Consider the following 18,498-nt stretch of genomic DNA (forward strand, 5'->3'; position numbering starts at 1 on the left):
CGTAATGGCTAAAACCCTAGAAGTCTAGCCTGTATGACTATGTTTATGATGATTGGCCTCTACGGACCTAGCCCTCCGGTTTATATAGACACCGGAGAGATCTAGGGTTACATAAGGTCAGTTACAGAGAAAGGAATCTTCATATTTGGTTGCCAAGCTTGCCTCCCACGCCAAGGAGAGTCCTATCCGGACACGGGTAGAGTCTTCGGTCTTTGTATCTTCACAGCCCATCAGTCCGGCCCATGGCTAACAGGCCGGACGCCCGAGGACCCCTTAGTCTAGGACTCCCTCACCCACCTTGGTGGCCTCCCACCACGGCAGCCAAGATCTCCTCCTCCTCATCGGACGAGGAATCATCGGAGTCGCAAAGAAAATTGTGAAAAAAGAACTCGTCCGCGGAGTCCATTTTGTACCTTGGCAAACTGTCGAACAACTTGCGGGCATGGATGAAGGAGCCGGCCGGCGAAGGGAGTCACGCCGCCCTCGGACCAGCTACCTGCCCTGGCGGCGTCCGACGTGCGTGCCGGTGTCAGGAGGAAGGAGCTGGCCGGGGCAGTGAAGCGGCTTCTTGGTCGCGGTTGTGTCGGGGAGTGTGGGTGGGAAGCTTTCGGATCCCCGGTGGTAAGACGACGGTGGCGGCGTTGCAGGGGTGGATGTTGCGGCACGGGCAGCTCGTAGAGGCACTGGAAAAATGGGCGGCGGCGTCGGCAACGAAGGAGGCGGGCAAGGGTTTGCTGTTGGAATGGGAGAGGATGACCAATGTGCCACCGACTAGCAGGCCAGGGGGAGGATTAGGCGGGCGCGACTCACGTCCGCCTCGTGTCCGCGCCGATGCAAATCCGACTAAAAAATGGGCCGGGAATGGGTCGACAGACGGATGAAAAGCGGATGCGCGTCCGTTTGGGTCGGCGCATTGGGCCGATTTTTCTGTCCGCGCCGACCCGAACGGACGCGCGCGGACGAAATGGGTCACCGCGTTGGAGTTGCTCTTAGGTCATCCACTTGAGGAAAATTTACTACTGTCCTACAAAACACTGCGCTTGGAGACCCAACACGAGTCTACAAGAATAAGTGGTGTGGTAGACATCAGCCATCCACCGCGGGGGCGAACTCCCCTAGCTCGTCCAGCTTGAGTCGACGGAGCACTCGGGCTGCCCCAGCGGCCCGCACGCAGCTGGGGCCCGGCACCCCATTGTGCTCCAGGCCGGCCAGGTCCCAAGAGCGTTGTCGAGGACGCACAAAGGAGGAGTGCCGAAGATCTCCCTGTCGCTCGCCTGAAGTTCTGCGAGATCTCCCGCTGCTCTGCTCGGCTTAGAACGGGAGGCGACGGCCTGCGCCGGTGGCCTCGTCGCGGCAGTTGTGGAGGCAGTGCGGGGTCGCTGATAGGTGAGACCAGGCCAGACACGAGAGGCTGGAGCGGACTAGAGCGAGCGACAGGAGCGTCCGCTTTTGTTCGTCGCGGGCCTATTTGTGACTCGAATGTGGGCTCAATTTGGTTCGGGACGGACAATAGGCGGACGCTTTGTCCGTTTGGGTGGCCCCGTTAGGTCAACTTTTTTATCCGGATATCTCAAATGAACAAAATGGGTCCTTGGTTGGAGTTGCTCTTAATAAAGTTTAAAACATATTCCAAAATTTTGGACGGGTGAAATCCTGAGACCAGACCGTAGTCGCTGGACCCTTGACTAGCTTTGACTAGATTTCTGTGGACAAGACGGTTGTGTGACTGACGTGACGTGTATGGCTTCCGCCCCAAGTTGGTGGATGCCTGCCAATCCTCCTGTCGCTGTCGCAAAGTGCAGACGTCGCCGCTCCCTCCCTCCCTCCCTCCCTCCCTCCTCGGTGGATCCATCCCACCATTCCGATTCGCTCGCGTTTGCTCAGACCCAGACCCAGCCAGCCATGGCTCTCTATCTTCACCGCATACCCCTCCTCCTCGTGCTCACCCTCCTCCTATCCACCGCCTCCGCCACCCACTCGCCGGAAACCGCCACCGCCTCCGCGCGCACTCACCACCACCGCCACCGCTCGCCGATCGGCACGGCCACCGCCCACTTCCACCGCCGCCGCTCGCCGATCGGCACGGCCACCGCTCGATCACCTCCCTCGGGTACAACGAGATGGCGTCGGAGGCGCCGCTGCTCGCCCGCGCGCCGCCGCTCGCGAGGTTTTCGCGGCCCCCGACACCTTCCTCCAGGCCTCCTGCCCCATGTGCTCCCGCCGCCACCTCCTCCAGCAGCACATCGCCATGGGCTACTACCCCTACTCCGACCTCGCCGCGGCCGCCACCATGAAGATCCCCTCCGCCTCCGTCGGCTTCTGCATCAAGGTCGCCACCGAGCGGGGCCCCTTCGGCATCCACTACGCCAGGATCTACGCCGACGGCGTCGAGGTGTGAGGTGTCCCACCCCGAGCTCTACAACGACGGCCGCTACGTCGTCCACGGCCTCCACGGCTTCCTGCGCCCGCTCACGCACTCCTGCTTCGACGGCCCGCACCACCACCACCTCACCGGCCGCTCCGCCGCAGCCTCCGCTGCCACCGCCGCCTCCGTGGTGCGCATCATGATCCGCGACGCCATGGCGCGACTCCGCGACGGGGGCTACGGCTTCATGGCGCTCGCCATGCGCGTCAAGTTCGCCGAGCTCGAGAAGTTCGCCAATCTGACGCTCTTCGCGCTCGACGACCCGGCTATCTTCGTCGGCGGAGGCCACGACTACGTGTCGGCGGTGCGCTTCCACATCGTCCCCAACCACCGCCTCACGCGCGCCGACCTCCACCGCCTCCGCCCCGGCACGGTCCTCCCCACGCTGGCCGGCGAGGGCCAGAGCCTCGTCGTCACGCACTACGCCACCGACTCGGCCTCCTCCAACTCCAACGACGTCCGCATCAACTACATACCCATCAAGGAGCCCGACGTGGTGGTCAACTCGCGCATCGCCGTCCACGGCGTCTACGTGCCGTTCCCCCGCCTCCACCTCGCCGACCTCGCCGTCGCGTCCGCCACCGACCAGACGAACGGCACCTGCGGCGTCGGGGGGCCCTTCGGCGACTGCGCCTCCTCAGCGATCACCTCTCCCGGCGAGTGAAGCAAGCGTGAGTCGTCCCGATCGTTTTGCTCTGTTATGTTTCTAGCCATGGAGGTTCGGATGAGAGATTGAGCACTCGTTTAGTTCATAGAGTTTCAGATTAGAGATTGGGCAGTCGACGTGATGAGTACTGTGTTCTACTTCTGATCACATTTTGGCACCGAATGGTTGTTGCCTAGCTTATCCAGTACGACTTGAATGATTTTTGGTGCCAATTTGATTCATCTTCACGTTGCTCTGTTCCCACTGTTTGCTTGTGCTAATTTTGTTCCTGCATGCATCGGTTACTGTTTAGATGCATTGCTCAATTCACTTCCAATTTTTACTCTGAAATCTGAATCATCCTATCCATGCATACAAGGAATGTTGTTCAGTTGTTAGGATTCTGTTTGAAAGCGTGTGTGTTTGATGATCAGGCACAGGACCGGATGCCATAAACTCACTCCAATGATTATTTGGTTATTCTTCTGTTATGATATACTTACAGTACTAAGTTGAGTTTCCAGATGATCTTGTGATGGTTTAATCTCTTCTGTTATGATATTCTTCAGTTTGTTTGTTTGTGATGGTTTAATCTCTTCCTCACCATCTGCATATTATGTGTTTTGCACCATGGATTAGACAGCGCAAATGTCATATAGGATCATTCTAAATTGCTAACTGAAAGTCTTTTGTATTCACCTTTCGGTTTTGGCTCGTGAACTTGCGGTGTTCCTCTTGTTTCTAATCTGTTAAGGATGATAGTGAGATGGATTTGATATGCAGGTTATCTGCACATCAGTTTGTTCTGGTTACCATTGTATGCATGATTGATCAACTGCATGCTCTGTTTTCGCACCATCGATCATGTAGAATAAATGTCATTCAGATACTGGATCAGCCTTACTGAAACTCTTTGATATTCCCGCCATTTTGGTTTTGACTGATGAACTCACCTTGGTTAAATTCCAGCTTATGACAGAAATGTTGGTAGCTGGGTTAAGTTTCAAGATTTTATCAGTAGTTATGATTGATCAACTACAGAACCTGACTAAAGTTACCAGGTAGTTTGTTTCCTAGAATTGTGTCTCATCAAGCAGTTTTCAGAGACTTGGTTGCTGGGCTAAGTTAGTTTCTGTTTGTTGCTAGGCAATGTCCTAGTTGTGTCTGATCAAGCAATTTCTTAGAGTTGTGCAAATGCAATTTGAGGTTAGTCAGTTCTGTAGAATTCTGCACTGATAAACTTCTCATCATGAATGGTCTTTATTTATCCTGTTACCTCGCTCTCTTAAATGCAGAGAAACATGTTTCAGATTAGTACATGCATGTACACAAGCCCTGCTTTGCATTTTTTCCAGCAGCGTTGCTTCTATACCATGTTTTCAACTGTGAATTTTGCTGCATATGCCCGTTTCGGTGCCATTAATTTCTGAATCGCATATATATTTTGTTTACAACTGCTAATTCTGCTGTATATTCTAGCTCTGAATTTCAGACAACAGAAATGAGTTCAGACAAATTATAGACAGTAGTGTTGTAAATTTCAGAGCACACAATCATGTACAACTATAGTAATTCGTACCGTGCGTGACACCAACTCAGAAATGGGTTCTTTGTGTTCTTCAGTTTGTTCTGGTCATCATTGTGTACGTGATCCATCAAGTTCTTGTTGTGCTTATGCCCTTCTCTCCGGTTTTAATGACTCGTGAGATTACCTCAGTTTGATTCCGTTGTATGCCAGAAATGTCGGTTGTTCAGCAGTTTTCCAGAGTTTTTGTCAAGTTTCCTAGACTTGTGTCTGATTAAGCAGTTTTCTAGATTTGGTTTTTCAGCATACTAGGTAGTTTCCTAGTTGAAAAATGTCATGGATTATGCAGTGTGATCGTCATACAGGATCAAGCTAACCCATAATCCTTGATATTCCCCTTTCGTGGCATGAACTTACTGTGATCGTTCTGCTCTCTTAAGATGTACTCCCTCCGTCCGGAAATACTTGTCATCAAAATGGCTAAAAGAAAGATGCATCTAGACGTATTTTAGTTCTAGATACATCCTTTTTTATCCATTTTGATGACAAGTATTTTCGGACGGAGGGAGTAGATGGATGATCCTGTGATGATTTGATCTGCTGTTTCTTTGTGCATACTTCAGTTTGTTATCGTCACCGTTGTGAACATGATTGATCAACTTCATATGCTTGTTTTGATTCATGAGCTTTACCTCACTTAAATTCCAGTGTATGTCAGGAATATTGATTGCTCGGCTAAGTTTTAGTATTTCATCAGTTCATTGGTTCCTGCTAGTTTCTGTCATGTTACTTGGTAGTTTGTTTCCTAGAGTTGTGTCTGATTAAGTAGTTTTCCGGAGTTGGTTGCTGGGTTAAAAAGTTTCAGCCTACTAGGTAGTTTCCTAGTTGAAAAATGCAAATGCAACTAGTTTCCTAGTTTTAACTTACAACTTACATGATATTTCGCCTGCAATCTCTCCGCCTACATGTCTTCTTTGAAACTAGGAATGAAAGTGCAGAGGAAAATAGTTCAGATTACATTCATGTACTTCAGAGATTCCTGCTTACATTTACTACTTGTCTTGGTTGTGCTAATTTCGTTCCTGCATGCATCCGCTAGTGTTTAAGATGGCTCTTCTTATTTCCAACTTCTGCTCTGAATCTTGCCGTCGCCGTGCATGCATGGGACTGTTTGTAAGATTATTTTCGAAGTTTGAACCGCATGTGTGTTTGATCAGGCATAGGCACGGTTGCCCCAAACTCGTTGCAGTGACCATTTTGTGCTTGTTCTTTCTCTTAAGATGTACTCCCTCCGTTCACTTTTGTAAGATGTAGATTGGTGCGAATTTAATTCATCTTCTCATTGCTTTGTTCCGACTGTTTGCTGAATTTGTGTTTCTTGTGCTAATTTTGTTGCTGCATGCATCAGTTACTGTTTAGATGGCTTAGTTCACTTCCAAATTTTACTTTGAATCATCCTATGCATGCATGCATACAAGGAATGTTGCCCGGTTTGATGATCAGGCACAGGATCGGATGCCCCAAACTCACTGCTGTGGTAGTTTCATTCTTATTCTGTTAAGATTTACTGTACTACTAAGTTGAGTTTGCAGGCGATCTTGTGATGGTTTGATCTGCAGGATCTTTGTCTACTTCAGTTTGTTTCTTCTGGTCATCCTTACCATCTGCACCATGGACTATGCAGCGCGAATGTCATATAGGATCATGCTAAATTCCTAACTGAAAGTCTTTGGTATTCCCTAAACTGAATGTCATATAGGATCTTTGTCTACTTCAGTTTGTTTGTTCTGGTCACCCTTTCCGTTTGGACTCGTCAACTTAGAGTAGTAGATTGTTTCCTGGAGTTGTGTCTGATTAAGCAATAGGCTGTAGGTTCCTTGGAAATATTATGCTGTAGATTCCTGCTATGTTTGAGATTATATGCAATGTTAATTACACAAGCTCTGATTTGCATTTTGCTTGTATTATATCATCATGTCTGTAATATGTATAAAAACAGGGCTTGTGAACATCGTAATCATGTGTAGCAAGTGGCAGCGACTACACACGTTGGCGATGGCGAGCGCGAGCGGAGGGAATGGCGGCGAGCCCGACACACGTTGGCGAGTCTCGTACGCCGTCGACCTCCTAGCGCGCACGATCTCCTTCAACGATGGCGTGCTGGTTCAGCGACACGATGCGCTCCGCCTTGTCCTCGTGGACACGCGCGGTGTCACGATCGATGCGCGCTTCCTCCGTGAGGGGGAAGGGGTCGATATCGGTGACGTGATTTCCTTCCCCTGTCACTTCGCCAAGGTGCGGGATCGGATCCCGCCGACGACCACCGCGCCGGAGAGGGTGCTGGACGGTACGGGACGTGATGCTGCGGTACACGGGAGACGAGCGGACCTGCGCACAACCGGACCGAGCCGAAACGGGGCGCACCCAAACCCCACCAACCACCCGTCAATGGCGGATGCGCGACACGTGGGGGCAATCCACCCCACCCCCGCGGGCGACAGCACTGGTATAAAATCCCCTCCCCACCCGATCCTTGACCTAGAGGTCTCCTTCTCCCACTTCTGGGCGGCGGCGAAGAACCCTAGATCCAGAAATCCAGAGACATTTGAGTGGTGGGAGGGCAAGGTTGGGGGCGACCCTCGCTCGTTCGCGGCGGTCGCAGCTACCCCGCCCATGGCGAACGATGCGGGACGCGGATTCCAGGGAGAGGGACGCGGAGGTGGCGGCGGTGGCCGCTCGGATCGCGGAGGAGGGCGCCATGGCGGCCGGGGCAGCGCCCGCGGAGGAGACCACAGCAAGTTCTCATGGCGGCGCGAAGATGGAGGCAACCACTCCAAGAACGCCTCCGCCATAATCCAGCCGGGGTCAGGAGACACCTCGCGCTGGGATGAGGCGGCGGGTGCTGGTCGCCATGAGTCCCAGGAGGGTGGGATCTGGGTGCAGAAGACCCAGGCCTCGTCGGGCTCAGGTGACACCACTGCTGGACGCCAGGCTGCGTCTTCTCCTCGTCAGGTTCAGGGAAGAAGAAACCCTACCCAGATACCTCCTCCTAAGAAACTTGATGCCTGTCCTATTTGCAAATCTCATGAGCATCCACCTACTCGATGCCCTTAGGCTTATTGTGAGAGATGTAGTAAGCTAGGCCATCTGACATCTGTGTGTGTGGAATTTCTTCCTTGGGAGTGTATGGCATCTATGTGCACATTTCAATCTAAGGGGAAGGGATTTTACTACATTCATGATCCTTGTACTGCTAATCAGATTAAGGAGAGGGCCAATAACATTGTTGTCACTATAATGGAAGGGGAAACCTCCACTCGTCAAATGGAACTAGATTTAAATGCTTATCTTGCTACTGGATGGAGATGCTCTGCTCATGCAATAGGACCGGGGTGTTTGTTGTTCGTTTCCCTAATCCTCGTGCAGTTGCACAGATTTGCTATGTTGGAAAAAGTCACCTTAAAAACCAGTGGGGCTGTGATCCATGCTACACGCTGGTCCTCTACAATTGGGGCTAAGGGGATGATGGAAATGGCATGGATTAAAGTGAGCAATGTTCCTCTAGATAAAAGAAGTGAAAGAAATCTAGCATTTGTAGCCTCTCTGGTCGGGGTCCCTCTGGAAATCGACGCAGCTACCCTACACCGCCCTGCCTCTGCCCGGGTTAGGATAGGGTGCAGAAATGTTGATGAGATCCCTGTTGTAGCGAAAGCTGTACTGGGAGATCATTTCTATAAATTTTACTATGAGGTGGACCAGATCCTGGTGAGAGACCCAAAAAGGGAGAAAGAGAAGGTGCAAGCCCCTACTAATCCTGATATGAACAGTACTGAAAGAAGAAATGTTCCCTCTATGGCTCCTGGAGCTCAGAAAGCTGACATATCACATGGGCTTGGAGGGAAATCTCCCTAAATTCCCCATGGAGATAAATCAGACCCAATCCGGGAGTCTCAAGAGAGTACTGATTCAGATGATTCGCTGCACAACACTCTCCTCATTGACACCATGGCCTTTGAGATGGCTCAGGTAAAAGTAAGACCTCCTGATAAGATTCCTACAGATAGTAGTAAGAACCTTCCTAAAAAAACTTACTCTGATATTGTCAAAAAATCTCAGTAGGTGGGTGGTGTTACTGCTTGCTGTGATGGTGCGATAATCACTAATGAGTACAGAGTTGAATTGCCCGAGGGTGAAATGGAGAACGAAGTGCCGGCTTCTCCTCCGCTGGTAACTGAAGAAAATCTTCGCTTTAGCCTGCGCAACGCCCAGAACAAGATGGAGAGGGTGGATGAAAGAGCTATAGCAGTAGCTAAAAAACGAGACCTGGAAGGTATATCACACAACCTTAACTCTTTTGATGCTTTGTCTGATCCTGAACTTATTCTCAGAGCTGTTAAAATGGGTATTAATATACCTGACACTGATTTTACTAGTGTGGATATCCTTCGAGAGCTTGAGAATTGTAGAAATATGGAGAAAAAAATGTGGACAATGTTGATATACATGATGCTGTTAGTAATAAAATGATTCTTACTAACGGAAAAGGGGATCAGACACCTCTAAATATGAGATGGGAAGAGGAGAATGAGGTGGATGAGGAAAAATTTACGGTGGTGCAGTCTAGGAAGAAGAGGGAGAGAAAACCTAATGTGATTATAGCTAGACTGGTCACCAGAAGTCAAAAAAATAGGATAACCTTGCAGAATGATGCTGGAAGCTCTACTCAGCCTCCTAATAGTGCTTTCAGCAAAAAAGGGAGAAAAAGGAAAAAATGAACGGCCTATTTTGGAATTTTAGAGGGGCAGGAAAAAGAGGGAGGACTACCTGCTTCTCTGATATCATTAAAGACCACTCCCTCGACTTTATGGGCATCCTAGAAACGAAGAAAGATAGCTTTACTCCTAAATATCTTAGGAAAGTTGACCCCTTTGAAAGATTTAGCTGGAACTGGATTCCTTCCACTGGTAAATCTGGTGGGATCCTATGTGGGATCAAAAAAGAAACCTTGGAAATTATATCTTGGGAGGCAGGGAAATATATGTTACAGGCCACGGTCTCTGACACTAAGCTCAAGTGTATCTGGACCCTTGTGGTGGTTTATGGGGCAGCCCAAGAAGATAAGAGAGACGAGTTCCTAGATGAGCTTGCCTCGGTGTGTGGCAACATAAAAAACCCCTATATTATTGGCAGTGACTTTAATATCTTAAGGGATGGTAGTGATAAAAACAAGTCTCTCCATAGGTCTCATCATATGGACAGATTTAACACTATCATCCAGATGCTAAACCTTAGAGAGATCCACATGGGAGGAGGCAGATTCACGTGGTCCAATAAACAAAGACATCCCACGCTCGAGAAACTCGACAGAGTACTCATGAGCTTTGATTGGGAAAGTTTATTCCCACTGCAGGTTGCAGTACGTAAGCTAGTGAGAGATATTTCTGATCATAACCCGCTGTTGTTGATGACTAACCCCCTGTATAGGAGTCCCATGCGCCAACATGAGTTCAGATTTGAGCTCAGTTGGCTTAAGAAGGAGGATTTTTATAAAAAAAGCTAAGATAATATGGGAGCAACCTATGCAATCTGAGGACCAAAATATAAAGCTGAAGCGTATCAAAAAATACTTTAAAGGCTGGGGCTCCCACCTCTTCGGCCATGCCAAAAAGAGAAAGAAATGGGTTAAAAAGAACTGGAAGAGATAGAAAAAATGGAGGAATGTGGCCCCCTGGATTCTGAAACTTATGAGAAAAGGACCATCTTGTGCGCAGAGCTTAATGAGATGTTTGCTGAAGAAGAGCTGTTTTGGCTTCAGCACTCGAATAAGCGATGGCTGCTTAAAGAGGATCACAACACAGCCTATTTTCATCGTATAGCCAATGGAAAAAAGAGGAAAAACACCATTCATTTACTCACTAATGGGGATGTGGTTATAGAAGGCACAAAGGAGCTCTTGACACATGCCACATCCTATTATAAAGAACTGTTTGGCCCGGCCAGTGGAAATCTGTTCCACCTCTCCCCAGAAACCTGGTCTAATGATGAAAGGCTTACTGAAGAAGATAATCTTATCCTAACAAGTGTGTTCACAGGAGAAGAAGTAAAGAAGGCCTTGTTTGGTATGAAAAGCAATAGGGCCCCTGGACCTGATAATATCCCGGCGGAGTTTTATAAACACTGCTGGGATTTCGTAAAAAAAGATATAATGCGGTTGTTTGAAGCCTTTCATAACAATACCCTGGATGTAGCCCGTTTTAATTATGGCGTTATCACATTGATCCCCAAGCTGAATGGGGCCAAAAAAATCCAGCAATATCGCCCTATTTGCCTGCTTAGATGCCCCTATAAACTCATTACTAAGGTTTTGGACAATAGGGTGGCCATATTTGCTGACAAGCTGATTAGTAAACACCAAAATGCCTTTATCAAACATAGGAACATAATGGATTGGATCCTAACGTTGCATGAAGTGCTGCATCACACACACCATAAGAAGAAAGTTGGTGTGGTGTTGAAATTGGACTTTGAAAAGGCGTATGACAAGATAAATTGGGACTTCCTTATCGAATGTCATCGCAATCGGGGCTTTGATCCTACTTGGTGTGGATGGGTGGATAAGATCCTTAGAAATGGCACCCTGAGTATTAAACTCAATAATGAGAATGGGCCTTACTTCCAAAGCCACAAAGGGGTCCGTCAAGGCGATCCCCACTCCCCTTTCTTGTTTAATATTACTGTAGAAACCCTTTCGAAAATGATCCTCAATGCTCAGAAAGAAAAGCTACTTACTGGGCTCGCTCCAGACCTGATAGAGGGTGGGGTGGCCATATTACAATATGCGGATGACACAGTCATATGCTTCGAGCATGACAAAGATGCAGCTATAAAACTTAAGCTTCTTCTGTACATGTTCGAGCTTATGTCAGGCTTGAAGATTAACTTCATGAAAAGTGAGATACTGTGTGTTGGAGGAGATGATGAGACTATTGCCTTTTACTCCGAGCTGTTTAACTGCAGCATTGGGCATTTCCCCATGAAGTACCTGGGTGTACGAGTCAGCTACTCCACGTTGCGTAGTCTAGACTGTGATTTCTTGGATGAGAGATTTCTCAAATGTTGTGAAACCTGGATAGGGAATGCAGCTTCCTCGGGGGGTCGTTTGATTCTCCTTAATGCATCTTTAACCAGTATAGTATTTTATTATATGTCTATGTTTCTGCTCTCGAAAAAGGTGATTGGGAAACTTGATAAGCACCGTAAGTGCTTCTTCTGGCAAGAACATGAGGGTAGGAAGCGATATCACTTGGTTAAATGGTCTAGAATTTGCCGCTCCAAGGATAAAGGAGGCCTGGGGGTGAAACACTTGCATAAACAAAACATTAGCCTCCTTACTAAGTGGTGGTGGAAACTGGAAACACATCAAGGGCTGTGGCAAGACGTTATTCGAGCTAAATACCTCAAAAAAGATACGGTGGTCTCGGTCAAGACTAAATTTGAAGACTCTCCTATTTGGAAGGCTATCATGAAAGTCAAAGAACACTATCTGGCGGGTAGAAAAGTAGTTCTTAAATCTGGTAACTTGGCAAGAGTGTGGGATGACTGTATCGACGGTGAAACTCCCTTGCATGTCAAATTTCCTGAGCTTTACAGCATTTGTAACGACCAAGGGATCATGGTTGCTAAGTTTAAAAATGGTGTATATGACAACTTTTTTTGAAGGCGCCTCCACCCTCCCTTGCTGGAGCAGTGGAGGAATATGAGTAATGTGGTATCCTTATGGCCGATATCTGACGAACCTGACCAAATTGTGTGGTCCTTGGAGAGAAAAAACAAGTTCTCTACCAAGTCCATATACGAATACCTGGAACGAAACTTGGCTGGGTGTAACTACAAATGGATTTGGCAAGCCAAAATCCCGCTTAAGATTCAAATTTTCTTGTGGCAACTTTTTCAAGATTCTATTCTGACCAGGGATGTGATGAGGAGGCGAAATTGGTTGGGGAATCCCTCCTGTTCCTTTTGTGATAACAGGGAGACATCCCAACATCTATTCTTCACATGCCCGGTTGCTAGGGTCATGTGGAGGACTGTTGGATGCGTGTTGGGCACGGATCGCTGTCCGAATAACATTTGACAATATTTTTCCTGGTGCTATAGCTTCCTTCCAGAGGGAGAGAAGTTCTATACTTTTGGCTTAGCTGCCCTTTGCTGGGCTATGTGGAATTGCCGCAACAGAACCACGTTTGAATTCGAGAAGTTGGGATCCCCTTTTAACGTGATTTATGTTGCTTGTGGTTATATCACATGTTGGGCAGGTCTGATGAGGGGCGAAGATCGTGAAGCAATGGAGCGTGGAGCTAAGATGCCGAGGATCAATGCCTCGAACATGATGCGTATCTGCGCGGCGCCAGGGGGGACAACTGAAGGTGTGGATGGCAGAAGTTAGCTCCGAGACATCCTGTTTTCTCCTGATCGCGGTTCATCTGCTTCGGACTACCTTTTTGGGCTCCTGATGTCTGGTGGTGTGTGTGGTTTTCTGCTCCTGCGTGAGCATAAACTTTGATCAGCCTGTTGATTTATATATGTGTGTGGTAGTTATGTTGGTGTCACTGGGTTTTCCCCGCGGTGAACTGCCCGATGACGGGTGTTCATCGTGGGTTTCCCAGGAATGCTTGAACTCGCGTTCCCCTTTCTTTGGTTTCCTGGGTAGTTGTTGAACTGTTGTATTTCCGTTATGAAAGTAATGGAAAGGGGTTGCGCCCGGTTCAAAAGAAAAATATCATCATGTCTGTTAATTCTGCTATATACTGCCAGTTCCGGGGCCATTATTAACTTGTGAATCACAGGCATATCTTGTTCCAAACATGCGTAGTATGTATTTTAGCCCTGAATTTTTTTTGACAGAATCTTGTCAGAGGACGGAGAGCTCCCGCATTGCATTAAGAAGAAGAGAGTTGGTCCGGTTAATAAGGGAAACTGGACCCAAAAACCATACATGGCATCAGTTAATTAAGGGAAACCGACGAAAACCACACAAACCGGACTAGCCCTGAATTTCAGACAACAAATTAAAGCAGACATGTTCAAGAAGAGGGATTCGCACCCGTCAACCCACACAGCACACAGTAGTACTCTCGTCTAGCCAGCATTGAAAATTCAGGAAGAGAAAACAAAAATGCAGCAACGAACCGTGCGTGCATCATCGTCTGGACCATGGATGCCTAATGTGCTTTCTACTATCCAGTTAATACTTCCTCTTGGCCACGGTCGGAGGAAGCGGCGCAGGCGTCTTCTTGCCGTCCATGGTGTGTTCAATTTTCTGTGTGCAAAAGGAACAAGAAGAAAGATTTATTTCAGCGAGAAAACAGAGCACACACTAGACTAGCTAGCTAGTTCCAACATTTGGATGGAGAGAAAATAAGAGAAGCACGCACTGATCGAGAGTTTGCAAGATGATGACCGGCGTGCCTGGTCGGATGCCTTTTTGTGCTTCTTCCTGAAGGAGTTTTGGTGGCTCCGGTGCGCTAGCTACTCTACTTGGGCAGTAACAGTTTCACCAACATGAATTATACCGAAGCCGGAACATGTAAAGCCTGATAATCATACTGCACTGCAGGGAAATGAAAAGGTCCAATATATACACCCAAGACGGCTACAATTCAGGCTAATTATATACTAGCCCACATTACACAAATACTACACGATCGATCCATCCAATTAACACTAGTACATTCAGACATAGCGCACTCCATCAATGGTCATAGCATAATTAATGCATACTCTACTTTCTCATTCCATCACTTCATCAGTACTACCTCATGAACGAACTGATCCATGGACATGATCCTCTGCATCTCCGAGGAGGAGGCCAGGGAAGCAGAGGAGGTCTCCCCCCGCGAAGATGACCATGTCCGCCGTGCCCAAGATCCTGGCGGAGACGTATCCTGTGTCGGCGGCCAGGATGAGGCGGACGTGGACGGCGTACATGCAGTGGCCAACGATGGTGACCACGAGCGCGAGGTAGGCGAGGGCGCGGCGGACCCAGCGGCGGCGGCACGGGAGCTACAGGGCCATCGCAGAGTGTGGAGTAGGGCGCAGCAGAGCATCCCAAACCAGAGCCCGCTCTCCTCGTCGGCCTCCGCGTCCGTCCACTGGACGCACCGCAGGACGAACGAGGACTGCACCCAGACAAACACCACAGCCAAGCATGAACATGATGGGTGGATGGATCGATCGGAAGGAAATTCGGAATGTCCAGAAAACCAGCCAAGCGGGCGTAGTTACGTAGAGTACCTGGGTGCAGCAGACCTTGTACTGGGCGAGTGCGTAGGCGACCCCGTGGCCCAAGGCGAAGGAGGCGAGGGTGCCGCAGGCGGTGAAGAGCGCCCATCCGCTGGCCCGCCGGACGGCAGCCGGGATGGTTTTCTTGGCCACGGTCAGAAGGAACGGATCACGGGTCTTCTTGGCGTCCATGGTGGCGGAGGACCCCAATGGGCAAGGCATGACGGCCGCCATACCTTGATTGGGTGGGATGAAAATTTTATACGTACGCTTCTACTACTATCGCTGGATATCCTCGCTGCCATGCAACGCTAAGAAAGGTCGCTACGATAACGAGAGGCCGTTCGCTGATAACTGGGCCACGCACACGCAGCCCACGAACAAACCGATCATCCTAGACCCCCACGAAGCTAGTACACACACGATGCACCAAGCAGCCATAGCGTTGACCCACGAAGCCACTAACCAACTACACACCCACGAAGCAAGGTTTTTAGGGAGATGAAAATCTATCTCCAAAATATTCAGGGATTCAAGCTTCAATAGATCAAGAGAGGAACGAATGAAGCTGCTCATGCATGCCCTTAGGACACGCTTATTATTGGTGTTAACTCTTTATCTCTTGATGTAATCCCTACTTGTTTGATTGACGTTGTACAGTCTTTTCGCAAAAAAAAAGGACATTGTACAGTTGAATGCAAATCCGCCTAACACTTAAACAAATTGCCGAGAGGGCAGTTCTCAAAACAAAAACTACACTCGACAAAAACTACACGACGACGTCTGGCAGGATTAGGCGGATGACAGGACGGGCGGATGGCTGACAACGACCATGGGCTAGGCCTCGCCGTCGAGCGAGCGTGTGCATAAAAAACAATGACTTAAGAGTCCGCCACACCTTAATTTTTTTTAGTCCTCCGCCTCTTCGCCGATGATGGTCAATCTCTTCCAAGAGAGTAACATAAGAGCATGGAGATCCAGAACCGATATTTCTCACTACTGCGACACAGTTTGATGCAATGCACACAGACGCCGCCACGGCTAGCAATCATTTAAACTAGGTTAAAAACTCTCGTCCGCTTTTGTTTAGTTGAAATATGTCAAAAATTAATGATTTTGGTCTGGTTTAAATGAAAATCTTCGGTTTGCTCAAATCCTGTTTGAAACATATGTGAGCACAGATGGATGACCGTCTCCCATATCACTGTCCGTAGATGCGCACACATATGGACACTGTGTCCGTTTTAGGGGTCCGTATTAGAGATGCCCTAAGCCCCTAACACGTGTGTAGTTCTACTTTTTTAGCGCATCACATACATGTTCTGGGGCGCATTGCTCTATAGCAAGGGGACTCCATGAGGAATGCCAGAAAAAAGATGATTGCAACGTCATAATGTACTCTAAAATTTGTGAATCTCATGCTCACGGGTAGTCAAATTGCCTAGACAAGTGAAGGCGCGCACGTTGATAGAGAAAATAGGCCCTTAGTTGTGTCATCCTCCCAAGGGCGACTCTGGGGCGACCTAGGTTTCCCGGTGTGACGTCTTCCCCCTTCCTTCTCTCCCTTCCCCGGTTGCTACTGTTGAGATCTCCGTGCGGACGCCATGGAGGGTGGTGACAAGGTTTTCAACTTCTCTTCCTCACTGACGAGGGCCATGGCACCTGTGGCGGTGCTCTCGGGTGGTGAGAGCGGAGTTCTACCGATGGTGGGTTTGTTCGCTGGTGCGGTAGGACGTGGATCCTTGGTTGCTCGGGTAGCAAGGCCATAGTGAGTGGGGATCATGGCGTGTGCGTCCTAGATCGTCTAGGTGTTGCTTTGAAATCTTTAAGATTGTGAGGAACCCAAGAAGTTAGTAAGGGCTCGGAGATCACCTACTTCGTAAAGATTTACCCTAGTGTGGGTAGTCATTCCTGGGTGTACACCATGGTGGTAATAAGTTTTGTTACTCCTCTGTGGACCCTTCGTGGGTGAGTCCTTTGTGGACCTTATTCCTTCATGGAATTTCACAACCAGTATAATTGTGATCTTAGATCCTTTGTAGATCAAAGCCTCTATCAACTTGGATGTAAGATAACACCAACTATTCGAAACACGGAAAAAAATGTTCAACGAGCCAATTGTGTTTGTGATTCTATCAACTCCATCTCTTTACTTTGCAATTGCGTGTCGCATTTCTATGGTGTTATATGCCTAAATCTGCCAAGAAATTAGAACTTGGGAAAAGCGTCGATTATTGTGATTAGTATTCTATTCACCCCCCCCCCCCCCCCCCCAAATCTAGACATATTTATCGGTCCTGCAAAGATTCACATAACATTTGCATCAATTCTTGACATATGGATATACAATTTCATGATAACAATTGCATAGATTAACCAAAGATTCATCCTAATAATTTCATTAATATTTCAATAATGGTTCATCATAATAATTCATTAGATTGAACAAAGATTGTTTCATGATAATAACATCAAAGATTGAAAAAAGGTTCATCATCATAACTCTGTAGAATAAACAAGAAATTCAGTGAAAAAATCATCAAGACTCATATAAACTTCACCATTCTTTACTCATGATGCAGTACTTTTCACTGATGTTTCATAAAAATACATATTCATCAAAATTTGCAGGTAGTGAAGTTATTTTTCCAAAAAAAGAGGTATACTCCTGACCTCTGCATCCAGCATGCGCACAATCATATTGTTCAACAGGACCCGACAAAATAAATACATGGATCAACCCATAGCACCTACCTGACAATCATTGTCACTACACCTACAAGCTTGATGATGTGCCCTGACCTCGCATCAACACACACCATCTAATCTAGTGGCCTCATCAAACCGCCCACCGGCGAGCCAAGAGTACCAGCTGGTCTAGCAAACCCGCTACACACACCGCATATGCATGCTCTAGAATCAGCCACCGCCATCTTTCCACTGTCCACCTTCAGGATAATGAAGTTGAAGTCATACGCTACAAATCGAAAATAATTTTCAGATATAGTACATGCGAGATCCTCATAGTATGCTTCATGTTCCCCAGTTTGATCCATGATATAACCTCTTAATCGTTTCTACCCTACAAGTAATGAAAACAGTGCAGATCCTCAGCCACGACGAGGCTGGCTCGCCGCACCAGGCGGACATCAGTTATCCCGGCCATCGAGCGCATCCTTCATAGGGATTTTTTTCTCGACACGAGATTAATAAAATAGATATTTTCTTATATTTTTTCACGGTGTACTTAGGTACATTGGCATGCCCACGTTTTGTTTCTATTTTGTCGTGTCAAACATTCATTAAGGAAATTCGCAAAAAAACATTCATTAAGAAAAATATATTTTTCAAGAATAAAAAAGCACAAACACTAAAAAAAAAGCACATGACGTGGCCAGCCCATGTGAGGGAGCCATAGGCCTTTCGTCAACTATTCCACGCTCAAGATGTGGAATAGGACGTACGTGTCCTATTCCTTGCACGCTGCAAGGAATAGTGGAGCCTGTACACGGAAAGAAAAGAAAATGAAAGGAAACGAAAGCGACACGAGGCGTGCCTCCAGCTAAACCCTCACCGCGCCGCCGTCCGTCCGTTCCTTCCTCCGTCTCCTTGCCGCCCCGC

General features: G+C 48.0%; 2 pseudogenes; one reads left to right on the forward strand and one right to left on the reverse strand.

The window, feature by feature from the left end:
• The first annotated feature begins 691 nt into the window (after nt 1-691).
• On the forward strand, nt 692-3,313 carry LOC125506701 (uncharacterized; annotated as a pseudogene).
• Nucleotides 3,314-14,412: 11,099 nt separating this feature from the next.
• LOC147967860 (uncharacterized) lies at nt 14,413-15,169 on the reverse strand (annotated as a pseudogene).
• Between the last annotated feature and the right edge of the window lie 3,329 nt (nt 15,170-18,498).

Source organism: Triticum urartu, chromosome 5A (genome assembly GCF_056163025.1).
Source record: "Triticum urartu cultivar PI428250 chromosome 5A, HENAU_Tu73, whole genome shotgun sequence".
Classification (NCBI taxonomy): domain Eukaryota; kingdom Viridiplantae; phylum Streptophyta; class Magnoliopsida; order Poales; family Poaceae; genus Triticum; species Triticum urartu.